Below are 16,090 nucleotides of genomic sequence, written 5' to 3'. Positions count from 1 at the left end.
CTAATCCCTAGAACCCGTGAATATGCTACCTTTATATATCCCTAAATAACAAAGGGGACTTTGCAAATGTGATTAAATTAATGATCTTGAGATGTGAGATTAGCCCACATTATCCAGGTATGCCTGATATAATCACAGGGGTACTTATAAAAGGAAGGCAGGTGTGTCAGGAGTCAGAGAAGATGTGATAATAGAAGCAGAGGTCAGAGTGATATGGAGCCAGAAGCCAGTAGATACAGGCAGCCTCTAGAAGCTGGGAAAGGCAAAGAACATGTTCTCCCCTGGAGCCTATGGGACTGCAGCCTGCCAACACTCTGATTTTAACCCCATAAAGCTCATTTGAGACCTCTGACCTCTAGAACTGTGAAAGAATATCTTTTGTGCTGTTTTAAGCCACTGGTTAAGGGGTAATTTGTTACAACAGCAATAGAAAAGTAATACACCTATGTATAGAGTTTTTACTCTTGGGAAAAAGGTGGGAAAGAGAGGAAGGGGCAATGAGAGAACCCGTAAAGGTTGGGATTTTGTTTTCTGGGCTTTTGAGGAGTGCACATAGAGGGGACAAGAAATGCTGGAGAAGAGGGAAGGAAGATTCGTGTTGGCCACCACGTGGTGTGGGATGATAAGGACAAAAATGTATAATGAGGACTTTCAGGAAGTCTGGTGTGTATTGTTACAAGTTCTTCCTGGCACCAAGTAGGATTTGCTTAGGATTGACAGTATGTTTCCAAGTTATGGAACCCAAGTTGCATTTCACTTGAATCTATCACTATGCTTAGATGGAATTTAGGGTGGGAGTAAGGGGACTCAGATTTAGTTGAGTTACATATCCTCTGCTTCAAGATAACCCTACTGCTACCTTTATGGCATCATTCCACTGGGGTCTTAATGGCTTTTTATTCTTTAAATTATAATCATTTTTATAACCTAGATTTTAGTCAGTCCTGCTTTAATGCGTGTATCAAAAATGGGAATTTATTCCACTGATTAAATATACCAGGGAACAATTTGAGTATAACAAGAATTTTGTGTTTGCCTATGTGTGATTTCATCTTTGAATGCAGAAACTGCCTCCAGCTGACTTGAACTGTATAGGAATGCACACAAATGCTGCAAACATCCTCCAGCTGCCTTGATTCACCAGGTATTTCATGAGCCATACTCATCCACTTCGGGTGTTATAATTTTCTGTGCTCGAAAACCCTCTGTTGCCATTTCTTGATAGCTCTGACTCTCACCTCCATGGGCAAACTTCAGGTCTTTTTCTAGGTAAGATGCCATATTTATTGTAGTGTTTATGTATTTCTTAACTATTTAACATGTATAAAACTGCTACCCTTTTTATTAGGTTCCTATTGTCTTTTTTAAGTGTCACTGACAACATTTTTTGAGTATTGTGTCCCTAATTTCATTTTCCCCGTAAGCTCTGTGGTTGTTATTGTGCAATGTTGTACAGCGCAATGATTTTTAGGAAAGTATGTGTCACATTATACCAGAACTGACTGTATTTTGTCTGGAAGAGGTCACATTTAAGCCTCAACAGCAACGAGTTATATCCTAGAGCGAGTCTAGGATATAGGATTTATTCTTGAGGAGGAAGAAAAAAGGGAAATGATGGAGGAAAGGAGAGAATGAAAAACCAACTATTTCTTGATTTATACTTGGCCCAACTGAGCTCCGGTATTTTAAAACCCTGGTGCCATTCCTCCCGTGGTCCTTCCCCATTAGCACAAGAGAGTTTTTCTTGGCATCTATGGACATTCCCCCCCCCCCCCCCCCGGCCAGGGACCACTATCAGTGTGTTTCAGAGGACCATAAACCTCCTGAAATTATTTGCAAACTTTAGCATTTATGTTTGTGGGAAGAGGAAAACCTTAAATTTCACCCACTTCTCAAAGGAAATACCAGACAGCTGCTGTTTTTGTTTTTCAGGCTCCAGAGACTTCTGTGAAGGGCAGAGTGATCCATGCTTCTTTTGTGTACATACACCACTGTGTGAGTGTGGGGCGGCTCCAGATTTTCTATACGGGAAAAGCTGAGGCGCAGCAGTCTGGCTGGACGTCATACTTGTATAGAAAGCACACTGCTTTTACTTAGCTTCTGTGTTAATGTGGCGCCTTGCAATGAGGCGGTGGGCTCTACTACATGCATTCTTTCCAGGAATATAGCCCAGGTCATCACCACGAAAGCATGAAGCTCTAGTCACCCTCCAAGGGGATTTATGGACATATTTTAAGCATTTTATCTAATGGACTGTGCTTAGAGACTTCCTGGTCTGGGTAGGAATGAAGCCTGGGAACTGAAGGAAGGCTTCCAGCCAGGCAGAACAGGCTGAGGGTAAGAGGAATAAAAGAAAGGAGAACTTGAAGTCTGAAAATGAATGCTGCTAGTTCATGGTTTTGCGAGGGCAAAGCTGTGCTGGATATTATTTGGCCCAACTCCCTTGTCCTGTCTTGCAGCCTTTCCTTGTGATCATCATGTGTCAAATACTCCCTGTTTTCACTTGCTTTGTCCCCTCATGGTAGAATTAGATGTTTTCCACAGCAAGCTCTGGGAAGGGAGGCCTCCATTGTTTCGAATAATATTAAGGTATTCTAATATGTAGCACTCCTTCAAACTAAAGGTATTTAGACAAATGGCTCATCCCTAGGCTGGTCTCTAGATAACTATGACACCCATAGGCTCAGTGAGGCTGGAGATCAGATGTCCTTCACTCCATCAACCAAGCTCCACCAGCCTCACATCAGGAGATGTGATAAGCTCCACCAGCCTCATGTAGCATCCTGTCCAATGTCTGTGATCAAGGAAACACTATTCTCTTCCTCTCTAGAGTTATGGGTGGCTATAAACATCTTCTTTCTTGGCCCTGCAGCCCCTAACACATGATCATAAAAATTTTTTAAATACAATATTGGTCTTCACTGTGTCCTCCTCTTAGGGTGTCTACTGAGCCCATGTTAATCACCTGAATAGGAACCCCCCCCCCAACTTTCTCTCAAGGGGCAACAGCAGGATCTCATAGAGAGAAGTCTGCAGACTGAAGACAGGCCTCATTTTGGACAGTTACTTCTGTTTCTGGGTATAAGGATCATTTTTGGAAAATTACTACTTTTCATCTTCTAGTTACAAAAGTAATGGATCTGTGTCATAAAACAAAGAATTCAAAGTACATATGTATGAAGTAAAAAGCAAAATATGAAATTACTCCCTTTCCTTCCCCAATTTTCATTCCTGGGACACTCTTGAGAGTTTACTATGTATCATTATAGACTTATTTTCTATGTACATAGAATATCAAAGGATATAGATATATAGATATTGAATAAATTAGAATTATATATGGAGATAGAAGTATATGGAAATAGAGATGCAGACATAAAAAATATGTTTTTTAATAAAAATTTAATCATACTATACATATCCTACAACTTTTTTTTTTTTTACTTAACAATGCGTCAGAGACAGCAGTCCATACAGTATTCATATATGGGGCTATCTTATTTAAATAGCTGGATTAATATTTCATTGCACAGCTGTATACCATAATTTATTCATTCATAGCCCTACTGATAGATTTTTTTGTTGTTTTCAATTTTTATCTCCTACAAATAATGCTACAATGAACATTCTTAAACATCTATATCTTTTTTTTTAAGCAATACTGAAGCAAATTTACTTTTTATTTTTTGTTTTGTTTTGTTTTTAAAGTTTTTGTTTAAATGCTAGTTAGTAACATATAGTGTAATGTTAGTTTCAGGTGTAGAGTTTAGTGATTCATTACTTACATATACCCAGTGCTCATCACAAGTGCCCTCCTTAATGCCCATCACCCATTTAGCCCATCTCCCTCCTACCTACGCTCCAGCAACCCTCAGTTGTTCTCTGTAGTTGAAAGTCTCTTATCATTTGCCTCCCTCTCTTCCCTCTCTTCCCCTATATTCATCAACTTTGTTTCTTAAATTCTCCATATGAATGAAATCATATGGTATTTGTCTTTCTCTGACGGACTTATTTCATTTAGCATAATACACTCTAGCTCCATTCACGTTGCTGCCAATGACAAGATTTCATTCTTTTACTGGCTGAGTAATATTCGATTGTGTGTGTGTATGGTATGTGTAGATAGATAGATAGATAGATAGATAGATAGATAGATATTTACACCCCACATCTTCCTTATCCGCTCATCAGTCGGGCATTTGGGCTCTCTCCATAATTTGACTATTGTTGATAATGCTGCTATAAACATCAGGGTGCATGTGCCTCTCAAATCAGTATTTTTGTATCCTTTGGGTAAAAAAGTACCTAGTAGTGCAATTGCTGGATCATAGAGTGGTTCTACTTTTAACTTCTTGAGGGCCCTCCATACTGTTTTCCAGAGTGGCTGCACCAGTTTGCATTCCTACCAACAGCGTAAAAGGGCTCCCTTTTCTCCTTTTCTCTGCATCCTCACCAACATTTGTTGTTTCCTGTGTTGTTAATTTTAGCCATTCTGACAGGTGTAAGGTGGTATCTCATCATGGTTTTGATTTGTATTTCCCTGATGAACATCTATATCCTTAAGCATATGTGAAATATATCCCTTTAGGATACATATCCCACATTTCATTTTCCAGTTGGTAAGATTCTATCCTTTTAATAATTTGATAGAAACTGCCAAATTGCCCTCCAACATGCCATATCAATTTACACTCCCACCAACAACAGTTTCCTTTGCTCCTCCACTCTCAAATACTTTATGTTATGAATATTTTAATACTTCCCAATATGCTTGGGCAGAAACATAGTATCTTGTCATTGGTTTGTCTTTCCTTGATCAATAGTTAAGTTTGGCTTATTTTCATATCTTTATTATCACCTTATTTCTTTTTTGTGAACATCCTTGTTCCTATTCTTTGCCATATATTGGGTTGTTTCTTGCTTGTAAGGCTCTTTTTCTATTAAAAATATGTTAAACATGTTGATATTATTTCCTTTATGGTATCTTTTACCATATGGAAATTTAAAATTTTTATGTTATTACATCTGAGAATCTCATGTTTTACGACATGAACTCCTATTTAATATCAAAAATGTCTTACTTTCCATAATAGTAAATGGTAGTAATTGCTTTAGTGTTCATCTTGCTTGTGTAATTCCAATGCCAAGGGGGTCCCTATGAACTCAGGAGTGCTTTTAAATGAATTTGCACATAATTAATCATTAGACAAGCTATATACTTTTTTTGAAAAATAATACCCATATGGTTGAAGATGATTTAGCCAATCTATAAACAATGCCCCCTGTATAGATGGATTCATGGATTCATTTTTAGAACAAGTTTTAGACATAATCTATAATTATTTTGTACATTTAAATCCAATCTTAAAGCACACTCAGGGGGACAAGGTTCTCAAGAATCCTGAAATGGCATCTGGGGCATCAAAATCAGTATTTTTCAGTGCCATTTTAGTGCTGAATGTTTGGGACAGTTTCCGTACTTTAGTTCTTTAAATATTGATTTTCCGTGTACAGTGTGTACAGTTCTAATAAACAAGAGTAACTGAGGAAGAAAAACAGACTCTGTGAGATTTTCTCACAGAAAAGGCTCAGGGCTCAAAGTCTCAAAGGAATCACCCTTTAAATGGAGAAATAGTCACACCTGAGAGATTCTTCTGCCACTAATAAAGGGGGAAAGGGTAGCTCCTGTTAGGAAGAGACCTTGGACCAATCAAAAAAATAGTAATATTAATAATTATTAGAACAAACACTTATATAGCTAAGTGCTTTACAGACATTACCTCATTTAGAGCAACAATGTGAGTAATAGGTGCTCTGATTATCCCTCCTTACAGATAAGGAAATCAAGGCACAAAGACGCTAGTGAAACATTGAACAATTGGGTGAACTGCCTATAGAGCCTGACCACTTCTCTCCACAACAGGAAACTTCCTTCATTGCCAATAACACCGGGTTATAGCAGAATAGTCTGTGCAGTTCATGATACTCCATGAAAGGACTGGGCCCCAGTGATGATGCTTCAAACACGTGGATTTGGGATAAGGTGGGTTAAGGAGTCCTGTTGCAAAATTATTCCTGGTGGCATCCAGAATGTAAATGTATATCTTGTCTGGGTTAATTAAATAATCAGCTTGCAATCTGGGTTGGAATAACCAGTTGCCTCTCTTTGATTTATTAATTATTTAGTCCAATGAAAGACTTGACAATAATTTTCTGATGTTTTTTTTATATTCACAAAAGAAGAAAGAAAAAAGTGAATAAACTCCTACAGTCATTTGGGTCTTGAATAGCATAGACAAAATCAATCAGAAAATCAGCTATCTTGACAGTTTCATAGCCAAAAATGTAGCTAAATGATTTACATCTATTTAATTTTCCACGTTATTCAAGCCTTCTCATGGTAATGAGAGCATTAGAACACTCATCTACTCCAGTTATCTCCCGGAATTTTAAAATAGACACCAAGGGGGAAATCAGTACAGAGGGAGACAAAAGAAACGTGCTTATAGAGAGAGTTAGCTAAAAATGGATAGTTCAATGGTTGTGGATATCCACAGTTGAGTCATCACAGGTCATGTCAGTGTATTTAACAAAAGTCCTGTTACTTCTGCCATCTGTATGTGTATCATCAACTGGAGGCTTAAATGGCATGACAGTGATGTAGGACTCTGGTCCTTGACTTGATTTTTACCCAGCTTTCAGAAACACTGCTCTGATCATTGCTGCTGTGTTTAGAGAATAACTTTTCATGGAGTTGGTGTTCAGATCAACATTTAGAATGGAGACCTTAGAAAATAAAAACATTTAAAAAATTATAAAAACGGGGTGCCCAGGTGGCTCAGTTGGTTAAGCTCAGGTCATGATCTTGCGGTTCGTGGGTTCAAGCCCTGCATTGGGTTCTGTGCTGACTGCTCAGAGCCTGGAGCCTGCTTTGAATTCTGTGTCTCCCTCTCTCTCTGCCCCTCCCCACTCATGCTCTGTCTCTCTCTCTCTCTCTCTCTCTCTCAAAATTAATAAAAACATAAAAATTATAGAATGGAGACCTTAGAAATATAAGGATTAAGGCACTTGAAGAAGGTCAACAGTAACCATTGAGAATGATGACCCCTGGATGACCACAACCCAAATGATCCTAGTAGCCCAGGAAAGCTGAGTGTTCACCTCCTTCTCCTTTGACTCTGACTCACTTTCTCTCTGGATCTCTCTATTCTTCCTTTCTCTTCTGTTTCTTACTCACTCCAGATTTCTTGTTTCTTCTCCTTCCCCAGATTGGTTTGCGTCCATCCTAATTTGTTTCTTGTTCAATCCTCATACCCTGAAACCAAAATGTATTTTAATTATAACTGTTTTATTAAACAAAGCCTTCTAGTTTCTAAGTATTAAATTTAAATGACTAGAGTGCTATATTCTCTTTTAGGAGCAAGGAAAGCTCTTTTTTATGACCTTTGGTATTCGATCTTTGTCGTTTTCTCCCCCCTCTCTCTCATGAGTCAATGACACTTTTACAGAAAAACAACACTTTGCCTTTTCCTGATTTATAAAAATATAAGTCACGGAAAGCTGTAAAAAGGCACTATCTGCTTAGCATCGGGGAAAAGATAATTTGGGAGTATCCTTGTTTACTTTCTGAATCTCTAAGGAGCTAGGAGCTATTTTAGAAAGAGCTCTCACCTGTGTTAATTTTTCCCTGTTCGAAGCTCTCTGAGCTGCTGCAGTCGTGGACCTCTGTGGAAACCTCTACACTGTTAGTTCCTACTTTGCACATAATACACCCCAAACCTGAGAAACACACATAAACAAACACACACACACACACACACACACATCATCATCATCATCATCATCATCATCCAGCAGGTACCACCAGGGAGAAAACAATTTTACGTGAGTATTTCTGTTTTATTTCCTTCACCTACTAAGTTTTATGTGGATATTCCAGGAAGAGAAAGCTATTTGTTTATATGTTTCCCATATAATACTTGCATATCATAATTGATGTACAATAATAGTTAATTAAATTACATTTATTACTGGGTGGAGGTTTCCTGCGACAGGGCTCAAGGAGGGTTTTATGAAAAAGGTATTAGAATAAAAAGTCCTTGATAGCTGAAAGCTATGTGTAGAATAAACATTCGACATGTTGTGCATTCTGAGAGCATTAAACTACATCTGGTGGGGATTGTGAGGTGACTTGGTTGAGATGGAAGGACGGTCTCACTCACATGAGAGTTTAAGGGAGATTAAGGGAGTCTGGAGACCAAACTAGAGGAAAATGAGAAAATACATTGAATGTATGTTTTGTTTACATATTTAGTGAACATATTAAACGTTAATATGTGCCACAAATAAGGTGACTTTCAATAAGGTAAAATTTGACAAAGCTTGGAGTAATTGATCGATAAACACCTGTAGAAGTTTTAGGAGATGCATTATCTTACTATGTTAACAAAGCAATATTGCTGCCCTGGCAGGGATCCTTGGAGAGGTTGCCCTGCAGGTGAAGAGGAAGGAAGGTGGGCAGCATTTTGTACCCCTCCACCCCTATTTTAATGAGAAAAAATCCTCTTTTATCTGTTTTACACATTGGGTCCTGTTAAGAGTTAGTTTAGAAACAAGGTTTACCCTTTAGGAAAAAAAAAAGTTTTAAAGTGACTGATTGAGCCCCCTAGTTGCAGACCCCAGGGTAGTGGAGTCACCTGCCCATGTCCAGGTGTTCTGCCTTGGGTGAGGAAACCACGGCATGGCCCACAGAGGATTTGGAAGGCCCACTGTTGCACTGTGGCCCACAGGTTGCTAATAGATAATTACAGTTAACATTTACTGGATGCATACTCTGTACCAGGCGTTATTTCAGTTTTGTACGTATTCTACATTTCAGTATCCTTAGACAACATATTCCATATATTAATATATCACAAACCAGGCTGCCTCTTACAGTGGATGACAACTTAGAGTCAATGAAGTACAACACGCCACCTAACCCTCACCTTTATGAGGTAACTATTATTTTCACTCATTTTAGAGATGAGAAAACTGAGGCACAAAGAGTTTAGGAAACTTGCCCAAGGTCACACTTGTAAGTGCTAATGTGATCTGCTAAAACACCAAGATTGCTATTGGCAAGGTGGAAAGAGGCCTAAGATGATTCCTGTTAGTACTAGGTATAGACGATTGAATATGGGAACCAGTGACAATAAATCACTGGCATAATATGAAGTTATATGCAACCTGCTAGGAAAAGGAAGCCTAAGACTTAAATTTCTGTGTGTTTCTATCGATTCTGCCTTCTCTCACTAATCTTATTCACAATAAAAATCACCAGCTTTTTAATAAGACAGATGTCAAGAAATGTTCTGCCTTTAAAGGATATATGTTAAGTCCATTAAAACTGATCCTTGCACATAGCAGGGACCTGTTAAATGTTAGTTCCATAACTTTCTTCAGGGGTCAAAAAAACCCCAGTTTCTCATGGATCATACTTTTAAAATGTCATACTGGTGGCTGCCACATCTGATGCTAATTTATTTGCCAAATAGGCATTGGAGAATACTGTGGTTAGAGCTTTGACAATTTCAGTTGATTTCTGAACAGATTTGTCATATGTAAAACAATTTTCCTGACTACTCAGGAAATAGGAAAGGCCTTCAAGTAAAGGAGGATCATCTCTAACTGTGTCCTGTACGCTCACTGGAATACCATGGAGTAAAGGTGAAGAGAATTAAAAATGAATAGCTCTGATCAGGTGCAGAATGTCCTGATTGTTAGAATGATGAATAAGAACAAGACCCACAGGGGAGCTCAGTATACTTCCGCTTTGTGTGCACGAGGTGGGGAAAATACACGGTTTCCCTGTCACCTAGTGAGAGCAAATGGGCAAATGACGTGAAGGTAGCATACGTCACCTAAGAGGTCTGTGGCTTAGGAACATGCTGAGTCAATTTGCTACTTGAGAATTTACATCACCTTGATGGTGGACTTCCCCAAAAGTGGAATTCTAAGCAACCTCATATCCCTACCTGGGGAGAGCAGAGATTTCCTTTTTCCTCTATCTCTCTGACAGTCCAAATCGTGAGGTGGATACATAGCAGACCCTGTTCCCTCCACCCACATTTTCCTTTACATAACAACAGAAAAAGGGTTTTCCTACAGCTTAGTCACTGGCAGATTAAATAGCATTCTGAAAATAAGGAGGCAAAGTGACAAAACTGCTTTCAAGGAATTTGTTTTCAACCTCTAAGTTGAGGAGTCTTGAATTCATTATTCAGCATTTACCATAAAAATGTACCAATCTGAAAGATAAAATAAGTTGCTACTTAAAACAATAAATAGGAAGCATTACATCATCAGAAAACATTTCTTGAGCCTGTGTGTATTTGGTATTTCTTTAGATGCTATCAGGTCACTGCTCTGTGAAGACACACGGCAACACTTAATGACACACGTGCTTGAGAAAATGAAAGCACGCCGGCCTTTATGTGTGAAAATGACACTAAATACGATCAGACAAATGTGCATTCGAGGTTTGTTTTTCAGTTGCACTGAGGTTTTTTTCCATGATTTCTATTCACATTTAGTGCTGCCGACCCGTGTTATGATTTTAAGATGATTAGCCAGAGTTAGAAGTATCGTCTTTGTTCACAAAAGGTTTTTTGTCTTCGAGATTTTCATAGGAATTAAAATCATGAGCAAGTGCCTAGCACCATACTATGAAGCTTCAGTAAAAATAATCTGGACCTCCATGAATTTGGGGCTAGGCTAGTAAAACACATGTTAGTGTAAGACACTGGTAGGATATGGAAGTCGTGACAATATTAGTTATATCTGAATTAATCTGATAAAATTAGTTGGGTGAATTATTATGAAATAAAAATTTTACCAATTTAACAAGTCGGTGAGGTTCCTTCATTAGGCTTAGCATTAGAATTCATCTTGATAATATTGGGTTAAATTCCTTGGTCATTTTTTTCCCCCTTTTTAGGCAGAAAAACCTCAGATAACTGCCTCCTGCCACAGCATAAAGACTCTGTATGACTGCCTTGCTCACTGCTTTCTCTTCAGGGTCTGGCACAATGCCTGGCACAGAAAGGCACTTAATAAGTATTTGTGACTTGTCTACATTAATGGTTGATTGATTGGCTGATTGAAAGACTTAATTCATTAACTGATTATGGGCATATACAAGACATGTAATTGGATGTAGTAGGAAACCAATCATCTACTCAACCTTGATTCTTGCAAGTAGAATGAGACTTAGCAGGCACCAAAATGAGAGAGGCCACCTATGCTTAACCTAAGCATTGCAAAAAGCAGATAACTCAGGTTCTAGAAAACAGATGGTGACTTCCCTGCAGTGATAGCCACCCAAGAAAGCATGAAGGTGTAGCCTAGATAAGACAGTTTCCATTTGTGAAACAGAAGCATTTGTTAACACAGAAGCGGTCACTTGAACAGAAAGCTAGGCAAATGCCTTGAGCCGTTAAAAAAAAAAATTTCCTTCAGAAAAGCATTTCTTTTGATGATAACTTTAAAAAATAATTTATGTAGTTTCTTTTTCAGTAGCCGTGCTCGATCTGTATCGTGCAGCATTATTAGCATTTGTTAACAACAGAAGTGGTAAGGAAATTACTCACCACAATTGTTAGATTGGGTTATTAGAGGCAAAGAGAGAAGAGTGGCCTTCAGGAGTATTCAGTTCAAATCGCTATAGTCAGCAGAGGTGTGGGCCATAGTGGGGGAGGATGTGAGAATGGAGGAGGGAATTGGCTTGCCTCAGTTTCTGGTGAAGCATTAAAATTTGTAATGCAAGCCACTTAGCTTGCAAATGCAATTGGTTTCTTTTGTTCTAGAAGAGAAAGGTTGCTGGGGAATAAATTCAGATGAGGAATAAATACAGCTCTAAACTTTGAGTTTGTATTTCATGAAAGCCTCACTTATAGAAGTAAGGTGATGGCTCAGGAAAGTAGTATGTGTACTTTTTTTGTTTGTTTGAGACTGGAAAATTAGATTGTATCAATCTTTTCTCAAGAATGATTTGGTGCCATGGATTAGGTCTCCAGTGACAAATTTGCATGTCTCATGTGCCTTGGTCTCTGTGTGTCTGCATAATGAAGGCATCTTTGTTCATTCAAAATTCATTCATAAAAAATTCATTCATTCAACAAGTATTTATTGAACATCAACTAGTCATACTTTGTCCTCTCTCTTTTCTGTGTGTGAAAAAAATAGAATCCAACTGTTTTTCATTGCACACAACTTGCAAATGTTTTAGCAGGGATTTCCTAGCATATATAGTACTTTTGTGAAAACGAAAAACAAAAACAAAAACAGCTCCCTCTCTGTGCAAAAGAATTATTTTCAAAAGTCCCTGTTCCTCTGAGTGGAGGAAGCCCTATGCCCTAGCTGAGAGGAGTGCATTCTGGATTTCAGCCCCTAGCTGGGCACCATTTTGCAGTACACAAAAGTCATACCTATATGTAGAAGCTAGTCTTAGGTAAAGCCTTACTGGGTTTTGTCCAATTTTTGATGATTTGGACCAAGTGTGAGGAGAGTTCCTTCAATCTATGTTAGACAAAGAATCTCTATACCAAAGACTCTGGTCTCACTTGTTCATCCACCAAATGAGGAAGTTAGACTAGATTCCTAAAATATGCATTTTGGTTATATAGTAGGGGGGACAAGAGCATGGGCTTCAGAGTCAGACTACTTGAGTTTGAATTCTGGCTATATGATTTAAGAGCAATTTGATCTTGGAGAATCTCTTTGACCCTCAGTTTCATTTGTAAAATGGAGGAGGTATAGTGCCTAGTACCTAGTTCATAGAGTTACTATGAGAATTAAATGTGATATAGCATGTGAACACTTGGTCCAATATCTGGAGTAAGTATTCAAGAATCATTAGCCATTACGATGATGATGATGATGATGATGATGATGATGATGTCGACGATGACAGTGTGATTCCACATCTCAAGAAAATGAAGGACAGCCAATCCCATCTTTTGCCTAACAGAGTTCTAGCATCAGTAATCTCACTAACACTTGTTTATCCACATTTTCCACTCAGCCAATTACAACACTTTCTGGGTCACTAAGGTAAATAAGGACTTTCATTTTGTAAGCCTTGATAAGGCTACTGCCCTCTATCATCTAATAGTACTGTAATATCCCTATAGACACTTGCTATCTTTCTAGGAGAGAGTCAAGTAGCAGGCAGTTTTGCCTGAATCAAATAATTTGTGTTTGATTCCCAAAAGCAGCCTCTAGAGATTCTTAAGAATAATCCATCAAGCAGAGGAATTCCTGAAACACCAAAGAAGGACAGTGTATCAGCCATTACTGTATAACCAACAGCCCTAAAACATAGTGGCTAAAAGCAACCACCATTTATTATTTCTCATGAGTCTGTGGGATGACTTAATAGATCTGCTGATCTGGGATAGACTTAACTCATCTTGGCTGGGCTCACTCAAGCGTCTGTAGTCAATAGCATATTGAGCTTGGCCTGGACACTAAGTTCTCCTTACATGGCTCCCGTATCCCTCCAGCCTAGGCATATTTTGATGATGGTGGCAGGGGTCCAAAAGAGAAAGGAAATAACAAGTCTTTTTTTTAAGTCTCTGCTCTGTCAAGTTTACTACTATCTCATTAGCCAAAGCAAGTCACATGACCAAGTTCAGAATCAGCATGGAAGGATACCACCAAAGCATATGGATAGAGCGGGGCGTGAAAACTGGGGCCACAAGTACAATCTACCATACACAGTAAATACTAGTTTTAAAGATTTCTAGCTTATACATTTATCTAGTAGTCAGCTTCGTTTTAATATTCAGTCACACACACACACACACACACACACACATATTCATATACTTTTTCTTGCTTTATTCACAAGAAATGTCTTGAAAAGCAGTACAAAATCCAGAAAAAGAAAATCCAGACAAAGAACAGAAAGCTTTAACATTTAAATGTTAAAGATTGAGCAAAATCTTAAGTTCTCTTCATGAACTTACTCTAATTTGTTCTTTTAGAAATCAGTTAGCAAAATCCTTCTAAGGCAAATAAAAAATAAAAAGGTAGGGTGAATTTATCCCTGCTAGGGTAAAACTGAAACATTGGATTATGCAGTATAGAAGACTGTCTTAGGCTAGACTAGCCTTGAAAAGGGGAGCCTAGCTCGACTAGCCTGTGGAAAGAGGAAGCCTAATCTAGCTTCTCTTTTTCATAACAATTAGGTGTTTTAGCTCCATAGAAGCCACTCAGAAAGAGCAGACAAGCACCCATCAAATAGCTGGTTCCAACTGGCTTGCAAAATCCTAGTTACTATAACCTGCACGTCCTCCAAAGTATATAAGCTGCCTGTTAGAATTCTCATTTGGATCTTTGCTTTAGGATCTGCAAAAATACTCTCAAAATTGGCACATATACCTCCTAATTTAGTTTATACCTCCAAATTCTGTCATAGCAACACAATGGCTCAGACCCTTAAATAAACCTCCACATAATTTAAAGACACCATGTGGTCTGCTGTCCTCTAACTTATTAACCAAACCAGTTTAATATTCTCTCATAGGACCTAGTTTCCAACAATATCGTCATTTTGTTCCCTGTTTTTCTCTAGACCTTGCAGCTCTTTGCCACATCTTCTCTTAAATGTGGTGACTGGGCTGCCCAGGGTATGATAAATGGGGACAGTTCCCAGGCCCTACACCTTGTGTGTCCCCACCCCACCCCAACTGCACCGCATGCACATTATAATGACAGGTGGCTAGGAAATGACTCAGGAGGTGGAGTGTGGAGGAACAAGAGGAGATTTCCAGCACAAGTGTAGAAAAACACTTGAAGGTTTCATATATAAGTGTACTCCATCAATAAACTCATCCTTCCTCATCACAGCAGATAGTAGCAGAGTCCTTCCTTTTTACCACAGACTCTTTAGGATGCAGGTAACTAATTAAGATTCCTATCTCCTTCCAAGTTCATCTTTATTTTTTTATCTTTATTTTTGAGAGAGACAGAGACAGACAGAGTGCGAGTGGGGGAGGAAGAGAGAGAGAGGGAGACACAGAATCCCAAGCAGGCTCCAGGCTCTGAGCTATCAGCACAGAGCCCGAAAGGGGAGCTCAAACTCCCCAACCGTGACATCATGACCTGAGCCGAAGTTGGATGCTTAACCAATTGAGCCACCCAGGCGCCCCCCGAGTTTATCTTTAATATTTACTGTAATAAAAGGTCATCTAAACTAAAAACCAGCCCCAAATGATGTGATTTACCCTCACCTGTCTGCACCAACCATTGTTAGTAACCACCATTGTGGGTTATCACTGATAAGTGACCCCAGGTACCCAAAATCTATAACTCTAAAAATGGTAAACAAAAAAAAACACCACCCCAAACTCTAGCTTTTGTAAGTCATTCTTCTAACCATGCAGCCTGATAAGTGTTTCTCTTCTGATCAGTCCTCTTATGCTCACTATATTCATTTTGAACTACTACAATCCCTGGTCTTTTCCCCCTTGTGCCTTTCCTTGTTTTTTTTTCTTAACTACTCAAATCCTACCATTTTCTCACAAAAGTAGCAGAAATGGATTGACTGAGTGCATAAAGAAGAGAGTTATCTCTACAGGACCTGCTTTACATACTTGCCTCTTCCTTGTGGAGCATTATGTGAGACAAGTCCTACAGGATCCATTCTGGGAACTGTGGCCTAACTTGTAAAGGCATATCCCCAGCACAGACCTCGAGCATCTCTCCCAAGCGAAGCAGCTGAATAGAACAAGCCTCCCTCATTCAGGTTTTCCACCTAGTCATTGAGTCCCAGCAGGCTAACTTCAGTGGCCACCACTCAGAGGCAAATGGGGAGATAACATAAAATACCCTTAAAGTTCTCTTTGTTAGTAATCTAGCACACAAGTAGGCATTTCTCCCGCTGATTTTCCGAATCTAGAGTTTAGGATCATTCATTCAGTCAACAAAGATTTGAATGCATATTGGGTACCAGGCAAATAGACCAAGAATGCCAGCCCTCATGGAGATTATATTCAGATGGGTGGAAACAGATAATGAACAGAGATAATAGCACAAAATGTAAGGC

The 16,090-nt window shown here is 38.8% G+C and overlaps 1 protein-coding gene and 1 long non-coding RNA gene across 3 annotated transcripts in view; one reads left to right on the top strand and one right to left on the bottom strand.

The window, feature by feature from the left end:
* Positions 1-16,090, top strand: part of LOC128776549 (uncharacterized) — a 111,342-nt gene that overhangs the window by 73,712 nt on the left and 21,540 nt on the right. The gene's annotated exons all lie outside the window — the stretch shown is intronic.
* IL21 (interleukin 21) overlaps positions 1-16,090 on the bottom strand; it is a 34,887-nt gene that overhangs the window by 9,310 nt on the left and 9,487 nt on the right. For both annotated transcript variants that reach the window (XR_002072340.2, XR_002072342.2), the window contains one exon: positions 7,162-7,315. The gene's annotated coding sequence lies outside the window, so the exon portion shown is untranslated. The remainder of the gene's footprint in view (positions 1-7,161; positions 7,316-16,090) is intronic.

The sequence above is a fragment of the Panthera pardus genome, unplaced genomic scaffold, assembly GCF_024362965.1.
Source record: "Panthera pardus isolate Hobbes unplaced genomic scaffold, ASM2436296v1 HiC_scaffold_13, whole genome shotgun sequence".
NCBI classification, from domain to species: Eukaryota; Metazoa; Chordata; class Mammalia; order Carnivora; family Felidae; genus Panthera; species Panthera pardus.
Note: the sequence above shows the minus strand (reverse complement) of the source record. Positions and strands in the feature narration are given on the sequence as shown.